Genomic DNA, 13,814 nt, shown 5'->3' with positions numbered 1-13,814 from the left:
CTCTCTCTCTCTCTCTAGGTTTTTGCAAGGCAAATGGGGTTAAGTGGCTTGCCCAAGGCCACACAGCTAGGTAATTATTAAGTGTCTGAGACAGAATTTGAACCCAGGTACTCCTGACTCCAGGGCCGGTGCTTTATCCACTGCGCCACCTAGCCGCCCCTACGTGTAATGATTTTTGCATTCACTTTGTATATGATAGCTAGCATTTATATGAAGCTTTAAGGTTTGCAGAGCATTTTGCCTATTTTAACTCATTTAATTCTTAGAACAATCTTCTGAGGTGCAATTATTATCTTCATATCATAGATAAGGGAACTGAGACAGAGAAGGTAAGTGACCTGGCATCATACAGTGGTAGTGTGCCTAAAGCAGGATTTCAGTTTAGGGATAATAAGTGTCCTAATTCCAAGTCTAACTCTATTATCCTCTATTTCCCTTAGAGTCTCAGGTGCCTCATATGTGTAAAAGTTTTTTGCCCCCCCCCCCCCCCCCAGTAAAATGTAAGCTGCATGGGGCGGCTAGGTGGCGCAGTGGATAAAGCACCGGCCCTGGAGTCAGGAGTACCTGGGTTCAAATCCGGCCTCAGACACTTAATAATTGCCTAGCTGTGTGGTCTTGGGCAAGCCACTTAAGCCCATTGCCTTGCAAAAAAACTAAAAAAAAAAATCAAAATGTAAGCTGCATAAGGGCAGGCATAGTTTAGTTTGTCCATGGCATCTGGTACATCATAAATAAGTCATTGAACTTGAATTAGGAAATACCAAATTGGAATCCTTTCTCAGTTCTTACTAGCTGTATGACTTTGGATAAGTCGTTAACACATTTCTTCATCTAGACTAGAGGGATAATAATAGCACCTACTTCCATAAGGTGGTTGTGAGACTCCCAAGAGATTACCTTGGAAAGTGCTTTGACATTGGTGAAACTCTGTATGAATGTTATCTATTATTAATTTCATTATTAGATGCTCATTAAATGCTTAAGAAACCTAAAACAACTCCATTCTTTTTGGGATTTTTCCTTTGAGTAGATCATTGTCGTTATCCTTAGTTCCTGAAGTTATTCCACTGACTTTGTAGTTCATCAGGCTGCTGCATGTCCATGTATGTTTTTTTAATTACACATAAATTGACATCTTCCTGTTCTTGTTTTGTGAATGTTTCTTTTTTGAAAATTTTTATAAATTTTTATTGACAGCTTTTGTTTGAACATCCCTGTATTTCCCAACTCATTTCCCTCCCCCTCCCAAAGAGACATTTCTTATGACATAGAAGTCATAAGAAGAAAAAAAAATAGTTCAACAAAACTAATCACCATATCAAAAAAGTAGGACATTATGTGAAGTGCTATATACCCATCGTATCTTGCCTCTGTGAAGTCAGGGAAGACTAGCGTTTTCTCATATCTCTTTTTTAGGGCCAAGCTTGGTTATTATTATAATTTCACAATATTCAGTTTCAGTTGTTCTTTAGTTACCATTTCCATTTATATTGTGTATTATTTTCTTTTGTTTCCTTGGCAGTTGTTCATAGAATCATGGATTTAGGCCTGAAAGGGATCTTAAAGGCCATCATATCCAACCACCTCATTTTATACATGAGAAAACTGAAACTTAGTGACTTGGTCAGGATCATAGGCATTTTTTTTAAGACAGTAGGGGTTAAATGACTTGCCCAGGAGTCACCCAGCTAATAAGTGTCTGAGGATGGATTTGAACTCAATTCTTTCAGATACCAGGGCTGGTGCTTTCCTTGTACCATATAGCTGTCCCATCAGGATGACATAGTTAGAAAATTCATGAGGCAGGATTTAAATTTAGGTCTTTTTGACCTCACACCCACTCTGTTCTCTGTGCCATGTAGAAGGCCCATGGACTGGGAATAGCTTCACACATGTGAGGGGAGAATTCTACAATTTTGTATTCATCATATTCATCATGGGAGTAAGAGTATTTCAAATTTATTATAATATTTCATTACATTTATGTACCACCACTTGTTAGCTATTTTCCAGTTCATAGATAACTATATTTCTGCTTCTTGACTATTACAAAAAGTGCTTGGGTAAATATTTTGGAATATATATGGCCTTTTTAAAGCTAACCTTAGTGGGGGATTTATATAATAGTGGGATATATGAGATTAAGGGTATGGGCATTTTTGTCACTTCATTAGCATAGTTAATTAACCTAAGCCAGTTTGCCTCTAACAGTTTCCATCTTCAATCAGGCCCCTTCTCTCTTGAATCTTTGATCTCCTCTTAAATATTAGTTCTTTCCACTTGCCTTCAGACATGCTCAAATCTCCCTGACCTTAAAAAAATAAAGAACCAAAACCCTTTCCATCCCCTTAAGCTGTTGTCCTAAAGCTTTCTTCCTTTTCTTGGCCAAACTGCTTGTTACTGCCTCAACTTCCTCTCCACTTCTCAGTCTTTGGCAAGCTTGGCTTCTAATATTATTTCTCAGCTGAAATTACTCCCTATAAAGTTACCAACAATCCCTTAATTGCCAAATCTGATGGTGTTTTTTCGATCTTTATTCTGCTCCACTTATTGCTTGAATTTGATATTGCTGACCACTCTCTACTCTCTGGAGACTTGTGACACTATTCTCTCCTAATTCTTCTATCTCTCTGTTCCTTGTCTCCTTTGCTGGTTCATAAGTTCTATCATACTCCCTAACTATGGGTATTCCCCATGGTTTTGTCCTAAATTCTCCTCTTCTCTCTGTGCATGTATTCTCTCTCTCTCTCTCTCTCTCTCTCTCTCTCTCTCTCACACACACACACACACACACACACACACACACACACACACACACACACACACCACCCTCCCTCTTCTGTGTAAACTTATCAGGTCTCATTGATATAACTATCATCTTTGTAATTATCACATATCTATAAGTTTAGCTTCTAGTCTCTTCCTTGAAGTCCTACAACCCAAGTTGCTTATTGAATATTTTAAATTGGATGTCCTGAAGTCTTTAGAAGCAGCTGGTACAATGGGGGGAGCCAGAAAGATCAAAATGTTTAGGTGTAGCCATAAGTATTTGTTGTCTTCCTCATTAGAATGTAAACTTTTTGAGAGTGGGGATTGTTTTCACGTTTTATACTCATAAAAGTGCTTGGCCAGAATAAGTGCTTAATCAGTATGATTGTTTAATACTTCAACATTGCTGTCCAGAATGTTTGGACTAATCTACAGTCTCACAACTTTGCATTCAGGTATATTTCTGTATTCCTTCCAACATTTACTTTTCCCATATTTTGACATCTTTGTTAATTTTCTGTGTTGTGGTAAAATCTTAGTGTTGTCTTGGTATGCAAATCAATTATTTTGGGCAATATTTCTTGTGATTTTCTTTAGTCCACAATTACTGTTTAAAAATTATTTTCTAAAACTTAACTTTAACTTTTGCAAAGATAGTTAAAAATTTTTAATTCTAATCTTAACAAATACCAAATAAGATGAGCATTTCAATATATAAAATAGAAAAGAAAGAGAATAATACATGAACCAATGAATATTTCTTATGCAGTTTGATTTTCCTTTTAAGTCTATAATAAATTCAACATGTCCTACATGTTTGTGCTTTTTTCTAGACATCTGTTTACTTATATGCATTTAAAATAGTGCTTAATATCTTTTTCTTTTTGTTCTCTTGTTTTTTTATATTCCTATTAAATCTTTCTTCCCAACTCCCTTCTTAATTAAAAAAAAAAAAGAAAAAGAGCTCTTTAAGCACATATGCTTTGACAAAACAAAACAAATCCTCACATTTTCCAGGTTCAAAAAATGTACATCTTATTCTGAACCTTGAAGCTATCATTTCTCTATCTCAAGGTAGACAGCGTATTTCATTCTCTGAATTTGTGCTCTTTTCCTTCCTGCCTCTGTTCCCAGATGAAATATTAATATTTCTTTTTCTAAAAACTTTGAAGTTTGGGGTCAAAAGATATCCTTGATGTTTGAAAAATGATTTTGATGTTAAACTACTTTTTCTTTAATTATTCAAGAATGAATCATCGTGTGTATGGTTGGATGATGGTGTTCTTTATGTATTTGGGACAGTAGTATCACATTACAAATTTTTACTGAGCATCACATTTTCAGTTCATGTCAGTTAACATTTATTAAGTATTCACTCTGTATTAGCATGGTACCAGCTAAAGAAAAGAGATATAATAAAAATAAGTAGCATTTATATAGCATTTGGAAATTTGGAAAGGCATTTTTATATAGATGATATTGGATTTTGTTCTTACAAAAATCCCGTGAGACTTCAGACTTTATACCTATTTTACTTATGAGAAACTGAAGCTCAGAAAGTTTAACTGATTGTAATTTGAATCTCTATCCAACTCTAATTAAGAGACTATATTAGGGTGGGTAGGTGGAGCAGTGGAGTCAGGAGTACCTGAGTTCAAATCTGGCCTCAGACACTTAATAATCACCTAGCCATGTGACTTTGGGCAAGCCACTTAACCCTATTTGCCTTGCAAAAACCTTAAAAAAAAGAGAGAGACTATATTAGACTGTAGGTCCAGCTATAAAGAAGTAGACCCTGAAGAATCTGAACACAACTTGCAAGTCCACTGTGCCTCCTTCATTGTCAATAAGAAAATTTTCTATATGGGAGATGATATTATTACTTGATCATTTCTTATTGTGACCTAGTTAGATTATTCTAAATCTTTTTTGTTTTCCTCAAATTCCCTACTTTTGTGTGAGCAAAAGGCCTTTTTCCCCTATTTTACTGAAAAGATAATGAAACCTAATACAATTGTCAGTCTCTCTTCATCATTGAAAACTTGACTGAATCTTTACTTATTTTCCCTTTATGGTCCTCCTTTCTCAGAGGAATACATAGACCATTGTTTTTGATATTATTTTCTTCTTTTATTCTTCAGTTGTTTTTTAGTGATGTCTGATTCTTTGTGACCCCATTTGGCATTTTCTTGGCAGAGATATTGAGTAATTTGCCATTTCCTTCTCCAGGTGATTTTACAGATGAGGACTCTGAGGCAAACAATGTTTTAAATGACTTGTTCCAAAGTCACATAGCTGTAGTAATTGTCTGAAGCCAGATTTGAACTCGGAAGATAAGCCTTGCTGACTCTAGTCCTAGCATAGAGTCCATCCACTGTGCCTCCTAACTACTTTGTTTTCTTCTGTCTTCTATATTCTCTCCTGCTATATTTATTTTTTTAATGCAAATATGCCTTAAATCCTTCCTATTCTGAAATGAAAACAAAAAGATTTTGCCTCTATTCTGAGCTACAGTTCCATTTCTATCCTTGTTTTTTTTTTTTTCAGATTTTTTCAAGGCAATGGGGTTAAGTGGCTTGCCCAAGGCCACACAGCTAGGTAATTAAGTATTTGAGGCAGGATTTGAACTCAGGTACTCCTGACTCCAAGGCCGGTGCTCTATCCACTGCACCTAGTTGCCCCCTATCCTTGCTTTTATTGTAAAAGTGGTAGAAAACTCATTCTATACTTACTGCCTCCCCTTAACTTCCTACTTCTCAATTTTTCATAATCTAGTTTCCTTCTCCACTCTTGTAGAAACTGCTTTCCTCACTAGTAACGTCCTAGATGACAAATCTAGGAGCTATTTTTCTATTCTTAGTCCTTATGGCCTCTATAGATTCATGACATTCTTGACTAATCTTTCCTTCTAGATACTCTCCTATTCCTTGAAGTTATACTTTAAGGAATACTACACTTTCCTCTTGCCTCTTCTACTTTATGGTTCCCCCCCATTTCTTTTAGTTCTTCCTCTTCCTTGAAGTATTCCCTGTGAGTATTCTTTAGATTGCTATTCTTTTCAAAAATATACATGTTTTTAATTGTTAAATATTTCCCAATTATATTAAGATTTTTTTTAACATTCATTTTTTTAAAGTTTTGAGTTCCAAATTCTTTCCCTCCCTCCTTTTCTTTCTCCAGGCAAGTGATATGATAGCAGTTATATATATAAAGTCATGCAAAATATATTTCTATATTAATTATTTTGCAGGAGAAAAGATATATATATATATATACTTACATAGAAATCAAGAAAAATAAAGTGAAAAATATGCTTAAATATGCACTCACAAATCATCTGCTCTCTTAGAAATGAATATTATTTTTCATGAATAGACTTGAATCATTGCCTTGATCAGTAACTAAATTGATTGTTGCTACAGTATTGCTGTTACTGTGTATAGCATTCTTTTGGTTTGACTATCCTTCACTTTACATGGTTCATATGAAGACTTCTCAAGTTTTTCTGAAACCATTCTGCTCATTATTTCTAATAGCACAATAGTATTCCATCAAAAGTACATACCACAACTTGTTCAGATATTCCCCTTTCCAGTTCTTTGCTACTACAAAAAGAGTTGTTCTAAATAGTTTCTGTACCAATAGGTCCTTTTTTCCTTTTCTTTGATCTCTTTGTGATATATATAACAGTAGTAGCATTGGTTGGATAAAAGGATATGCACAGTGTTATAGAGGGGCTCTATTCTTAATGCTTCTTTTCCTATTCTTTCTTGGTCATCTTACCCATTCTCAAAGTCTTGGTCTTTTATGTTGTGAGGATGAAACCCAAATCCCATTTTCAATCCTACTGACCTAATCCAACTTATTATCAGCATGGTGTACTATAAAGAAAACTGAGCTTATGTAAGGCAGACCTAGGTTTAAAACTGGTCTTATCTCTGGGTGACTTTGCACAAATTATTCCATTTCTGTAATTCTCAGTTTATATCTGTAAAATAGAGATATTTGTTTTATCTGCCTCTCAACACAATTGTCAGGATTTTTAAACTTTAAAAGTACTAGAAAACTTTTCCTAAATTGAATTTATCACTTTTTCCCCCCTTCCTTGATTTTCCCAGTAATCATCAACATTTTTCAGTCTCCCACAGTTGAAATCTTGAAAATATATTTTATTTTTTTTTAATTTATGGAATAAAACAAGCATTTCTTTAATATAATACTATAAAAAGCTGTCTCTGAAAATGTAAATCGACTGTGCAAAATACTATACAACAAAATTATAATTTTTCTCCCCCCACCTTTGCCATAGGGCATAAATTAATTGCATGTGAATGTGTATAATATATGTATATGTAAATATATATGTAGTTATTCTATACATACTTTTTTCTATCTGTTTTTGATCATATCTTTTATTTTTACATCACTTTCCACATCGAAATCCTTCTCATTCTAATTATACCATATTTCTCAATCATTTTTCTTCCTTAGCCTCTTATGAAATTATGAGCTTCTTTTGGGTAGGGATTATGCCTTATTTCATTTTTGTAATCTTACCACAGTTGTACAAGATAGCTACTTATTGAATTGAATATCTTCTGGATTTCTTCTTTTCTATGTCTTATACTTTATTTCTTTATTCAGCTTTGTTCAGCATTCCTCTGATTTGAAATGACCTTGTTCCTGCTTCTGTATGTTAAAAACACCAACTCAAATCATTTTTTTTTACAAAACCTTTCCTTCTGAGCTCCTGAGGCATTTTCCATGTCCCTTTATTATATATTTATTATGTTCTATATTCTATTTATATTTATACATGTCTTATTTCTTTCCTGGGTTTCTCTTCGTGGCAAGTCAGCTCCCTAAAGGTAGAGATGGGCTTTTACTTCTTTACATTCCTCCTAGGGCTTAGCATGATGCTACGTAGGAAGTAGTAAGAACTCAGGAAATGTTTATTGTTTCATTATCCAAACATTTGCCTTATTTCATTTTTAGTTATGTCCCCATAATATATAGTAGGTCATACAATTAAACCTTAAATAGGTGTTTCTATCTAAGGAAATCACAGGGGGATTTTTTGCCTTTTAAGTTTATGTTCTTGGAAGTATCCCTGGGAAAAAGTGGCGGACAGTGACATGGCTCTATGGTTTGAACCACTTCAGTTTCTGTTGGTCAGTCTTCATTGGCACTTTTTACCAGCTTGGTTTATTTTTTTCCCACAAAAGAAAAGATACTTGTTGATTATTAAAATTGTTCCCTAGTTTGTTGGTCAGAAAAAAAAAGAGATTTTTAAAGACTTTAGATATCCCTTGAGTATTATGGATTTTAGAAATAAAGGGCAAGAAGAATTCAGCAAGATATGGAAATCTTAACACATAGTCCAGAACTTCACAAATACTCCATCAATTAAACAATCATCATGACTTTTCAATAGGAAACTTACAACATAAGTAGTGTCATATATTCCTACAGATATTTTTTTTTTGGAGAGACAGATTTTGTTAAGACTTCATAGTGCTTAATTGAGGAAAAAACCTGGCTTCTATGAAAGTTAATATATACAAATATGATGTTCGAGCTAAATTTTAGTAAATTCATCATGAATATGGCATTAGGGAGTGTTCAATGTAAGTTTTGGTATAAGCTTTTTCACTTTTTTGAAATGGAAGACTTTTTGGAACATTTTAAGTGACTTCTTCATTTGGTTTCCTCATTCTCATCAATCCACTAACTTCTCCTCCCAAGCTGCTATTACTGTTCCCTTTCATCTCCTGTGGAAGAAGTATATTCTTAGTACAATTGAGACATGTCACATGTATTCACTTTGGAGCTTAGGAAGTGTAATGGTTTCTTGAGGCATTTCTGAATGTCTCTGGATATTAATCGTGTGGATTTTATCTTTTTCTTTTGCCACAGGATTTACATGCTGCACTGTACTTCAAGGCAATGGGACATCAAAAGGAGTTTTATAATTGTAATCCCTATTAGAATTTTATAGGGTTTAATAATATTTTTCTCTCCTTTCCTCCCCCAGTCCCCAACTGGGACAAAGCACTTTTATTTATAGTTTGTAGTACTTTAATATGTAAATATTTTTATGGCTTTTGCTTTTTGGTTATTTTTTAATTGATTAAATAAATAATTTTCTTTTTTTTTGGAACCTCTTTTATAAATTTTATAAATCCTATTGGGAATTTATAGTATAATTGACCAATTTGTATTGTATTGTTTTCCTTTCAACAACTGAATAAACTCTTTAATATTTTTCATGGGTTCTTGTTAAACTAAGTATTCCTATGGTTGGAGTTTTGTTTTGTTTTTTAATTACCAAACATAATTAATTCAGTATTGATCCAATGGAAAGGATATGGTAGAATATTAGTCTCTGGGACAGTGGCATGAAAGGAAATCTGAGAAATCAGAGGTGATAGCATTCAAATTGTAATTTGCCCATGGTCTAATAAATTAGAGGGCAAAGATTATAGGCTCGACTTTTTGTCTCCCATTTCAGTTTCTTTCCATTCCAGTAAGCTGTCTAAAACATCTATAGTGAGAAACCAATTTTGTCCCACTCCCTTGGGAAGAGAATTCTGTTTTAGATTATCCACTGTTGGGATGATTGAAAGGAGACACACCATTAAAACCTTTGTCATTTTCCCTAATTATACTTCCAAGAAGTTGGATAATATAATTGCCTTGTACTTGCTATTCACTACTATGAGATTTTTGCTGTTTGAGTAATATAACTCTATGTTGCCACCTGAGTCATTGTAGTAAAATCGTAAACTTTTCATTTCTTTGTTGCTTAGGCCATCTTTCCTTTTTTTTTTTTGACTATTTTGTCCACATATCTCCACATATTTCCACTTTCCAGGTATTTTAACTCTATCTCTATCTCCTGGATGTGCCTCAGATTGATTATCCCAGTTTCTTTTGGTAGAATTCAGTCAGTTTTCTTACCCATGACATGCCCACTGTGGGAGTGCTGTTGCATGAGGTGTTATTGGAGTTCAGAAAGTTCCTTTAGGGGGATTTCTTCCTTTATACTTGCAATCTTAAATTCCCAAAGATTTTTGAAGTGATAAGGAAGAGAAGAACATTCATCATAGCCATGAACAAATTCTCTATGTATAATCTGGAGATTAAGTTAGCATTATATTCTAGTTTAAGAACTGAATCAGTTATCTAAGGCTTTTCAGAATGACCTATTTAAACAAACCTCAAGCAAAACCTCTGCTATAGTAATGCTTTTAAAAGTGTACAAAGCCCACTTTTGGGATATATTGTGAGTTAATTGGCTCTTGCAAATGTAATTGTTCTTATGACAATGTCAGATGACCATAGAGTTACTCAGGTAAGGAAAATCTAACCCATTTTTATTTTGCATTTTAATCTGTACGTTTACTTTTCTCAAATAGATCTGCTGAAAGCCCTTCTTTGTTTTCCACCATAAGTCCTTTGGACTTGTCTTGGATCATTGTATTTCTGATAATAACTAGTTGTTTATATTTGATTGTACTTACAAAATTGCTGTTACTGTGTACACTCTTTTCTTGGCTCTGCTCACATCACTTTGCATGAGTTCATATAAAATTTCCTAGGTTTTTTTGAAACGATTGTGCTTGTCATCTCTTATAGCACAGTAATATTCCATCACCATTATATACCACAACTTGCTCATCCATTCTCAACTGTTGAGCATTCTTTTGATTTTCAATTCTTTGCCACTGCAAAAGGAATTGTTATAAATATTTTTGCAGAGTATAGGTTCTTTTCCTTTTTCCTTGATCTCTTTGGAATAAAGACCTAGTAATGGTATTGCTGGGTCAAAAGGTATGCACAGTTTTATAACCCTTTGAGCATAGCTCTAAATTGCCCCTCCTCCTCCACAGTGGGTCAATCAATTTGCAGTTAACATTGTATAAATGTTTTAATTTTTCCATATCCCCTCTAAAATTTATCATTTTCATTTTCTTGTCATATTAGTCAATCCGATAGTTGTGAGGTGGTTTTATTTTGTATTTTTCTAATCAATAGTTACCTAGAACATTTCTATATATGACTTTGATTTCTTTTGAAAACTGACTATTCATAGCCTTTGACCATTTATCAGTTGGAGAATGACTCATTCTTTATAAATTTACCCCACTAGTTTTCAGTTCTGCATGTATAAATAGATTGCAAATTATAACAAGTTTTTCAGCTAAGGGTCAACAAATAAGTTTACTTTCAGCTTAAATGACCTGAATGCTTATCTGAAAATTTAAAATTTAGGGGAAAGTTATATCTCAGCTCAGTTTTTTTTTTTTTTTTAGCTTTGGCTTCCCATGGTTGGTACCATCTAATAGGTGTACTTTATGTCTTTTGTCTTTATGCAGTGTGAAAGTATTTCTTTGCAGGATGTTGATATGAGGACTTTTCAGAAATCTGTAAAAAAAAATCTGTAATGACATCTTAAAATGAAAGTGAATTGTTCAGATGCTCAGTCCAGCTGAGAGATTGAAAAACAGAATAATTGTATAGTTGATGCTCATGACTTTGGGATTAGAGTTGGTTTTGTGCCACTTTTTTTTAGTTGTGCCACTTTTTAAGATTAATTTTTACCTTCTAGGATAGTTATGATCAATTTTAGTATTTTAATGTAACTAGCATGTCTCTTGGAATCTTAAAGCCTATAAGAAACTTTATAAAATATTTTGTTTTCATCTATTTTAATTTTAATATAATGAATTTAAAATATTATAGATAGCAAAACTCTTGTTTTTCTCTCCCTCACCTATACTTATCCACGGTTGAGAAAGAAAAAAATAAAAACAGAACCCCTGTTACAAACTTAATCAGTTAAGCAAAACAAGTTCTCATTCTGCAGAGTCCTTCATGCCTCTATCAGGAAGTAGGAAACATATTTCATCATGAGTTCTCTGGAATTATGGTTGGTCACTATGCTGATCAGAGTTCCTAAGTCTTTCAAAATTGTCATTACAATATTGTTGTCAGTGCATAAACTGTTTCCTCTTCTTTTCATTCTGAGTCAGTTTATATGAATCTTCCCAGATTTTTGTAAACCCTTTCCTTTATCATTTTTTACTTAAAGCATTTATTATATTTAATATTTTTATTTAATATTTGTTCTCATTTTGTATAAATAATGTTTTTTTACATTAATACAATATTCTTGTTTAAGAGTAAATGAAATACCCCTCCCCCCATAAATATAGACGTGCTTGAGCAATAAAGTAAAGGGGAAAGAAAAAAATTAAAATTAAAAAAATAATAGTAATAATTGTAGGTATGGCCAGGTGACGCAATGGATGGAGCACCAGCCCTGGAGCCATGAGCACTGGAGCCCACATCCGGCCCCATACACCCAACAATCACCCAGCTGTGTGACATGCAAGCCACCCGAACCCCACTGCCCTGCAAAAAAAAAGAAAAAAAAGACCCAAAATAAAATAAAATAGTAGTAATAGTAGTAGTAGTAGTAGTAGTAGTAGTAGTAATAATAATAATAATAATAATAATAATAATAATAATAATAATAATAATGGTGGCTGAGTGGCGGACAGAGCATTGGCCCTTGAGCCAGGAGCACCCGGGTCCAAATCCAGCCTCAGACACCCAACGATCACCCTGCTATGTGGTCCCAGGCAGGCCACCCAGCCCCATTTGCCCTGCACGCCCCCCAAATAACAGTAATAATAATAATAATAATAATAATAATAATAATAATAATAATAATAAAAATGTGTTTGTCTTTGTTCCAACACCAACAACTCTGTCGCAGGTGGATCACATTCTTTATGATAAGTCCATGGCAAAAGTTACTTCCATATTTTTCCACTGTTGCCATTGCTGATCGCAACTCCCTCCTTTCGTATTTCTCCACTATCACGTACTATATTTTCTCTCTCCTTTCACTCTGACTCTGCTGTAGGGTAGCTGAGTGGCACAGCAGATAGATCCCCGGCTCTGGGGCCAAGAGGCCCTGAGCCCCCATACCACCCCTTAGGCCCAGCATCCACCTGGCTCTATGGTCTCCGACAAGCCTTCCAATCCCAGCACCTTGCAAGAAGTAAAAAAGAAAATGTGTTATATCTGACCACTCTCCCCCCATGGTCCATCCTCTCCTCCATCACTCACATCACCCCGCCCCTTTCCCCCTGTCCCCCCCTTCTTACTCCAGATGCCTATACCCCATTGAGTATATATATACTGTTTCCTCTCCTAGCCATCTCTGATGAGAGCGAAGCTTCCCTCATTCCCCCTTGCTTTCCCCCCCTTCCATATCATTGCAATAGCTCATTGTAATAAAGAAAAATCTTACTATATGAAATATCTTGGCCTATTCCCCCTCTCCTTTTTCTTTCTCCCATTACATTTCCCTTTTTTCTATTGACTCCATTTTTATGCCATATTTTATCTTCAAATTCAGCTTTCTCCTGTGCTTCAACTATAAAAGCTCCCTCTACCTGCTCTATGAACTGAGAAGGTTCATATGAGTATTATCAGTGTCATTTTTCTATGCAGGAATACATGCAGTTCATCATCATCAAGTCCCTCATATTTTCCCCTTCTCCTCCACTCTCTATGCTTCACCCAAGTCCTGTATCTGAAGATCAAACCTTCTGTTCAGCTCTGGCCATTCCAACAGGAACATTTGAAATTCCCGTTTCATTGTAAGTCCATCTTTTTCCCTGGAAGAGGACATTCATTTTTGCTGGGTAGTTGATACTCAGTTGCATTCTAAACTTTTTTGCCTTCCGGTATATTATATTCCAAGCCCTACGAGCTTCCAGTGTAGTTTCTGCTAAGTCCTGTGTGATCCTGACTGCAGCTGCATGATATTTGAACTGTGTCCTTCTGGCTGCTTTTAATATTTTCTCTTTGACTTGGGAGTTCTGGAACTCAGCTATAATATTCCTAGGGGTTGGTTTTTGGGATCTCTTTCTCAGGGGGATCAGTGGATTCTCTCCATTTCTATTTTGCCCTCTGCTTCTAGAATATCAGGGCAATTTTCCTGTAGTAATTCTTTGAAAATGATGTCA

The 13,814-nt window shown here is 34.7% G+C and overlaps 1 protein-coding gene across 8 annotated transcripts in view; it reads left to right on the top strand.

Annotated features, from left to right (window-relative positions):
- The window catches only part of SNX29 (sorting nexin 29), a 718,720-nt gene that overhangs the window by 16,000 nt on the left and 688,906 nt on the right, over positions 1–13,814 (top strand). The window lies entirely within an intron of this gene.

This window comes from Macrotis lagotis, chromosome 8 (genome assembly GCF_037893015.1).
Source record: "Macrotis lagotis isolate mMagLag1 chromosome 8, bilby.v1.9.chrom.fasta, whole genome shotgun sequence".
Classification (NCBI taxonomy): Eukaryota; Metazoa; Chordata; class Mammalia; order Peramelemorphia; family Peramelidae; genus Macrotis; species Macrotis lagotis.
The sequence above is the reverse complement of the archived record's forward strand: the minus strand, read 5'-3'. Positions and strand labels throughout refer to the sequence as shown.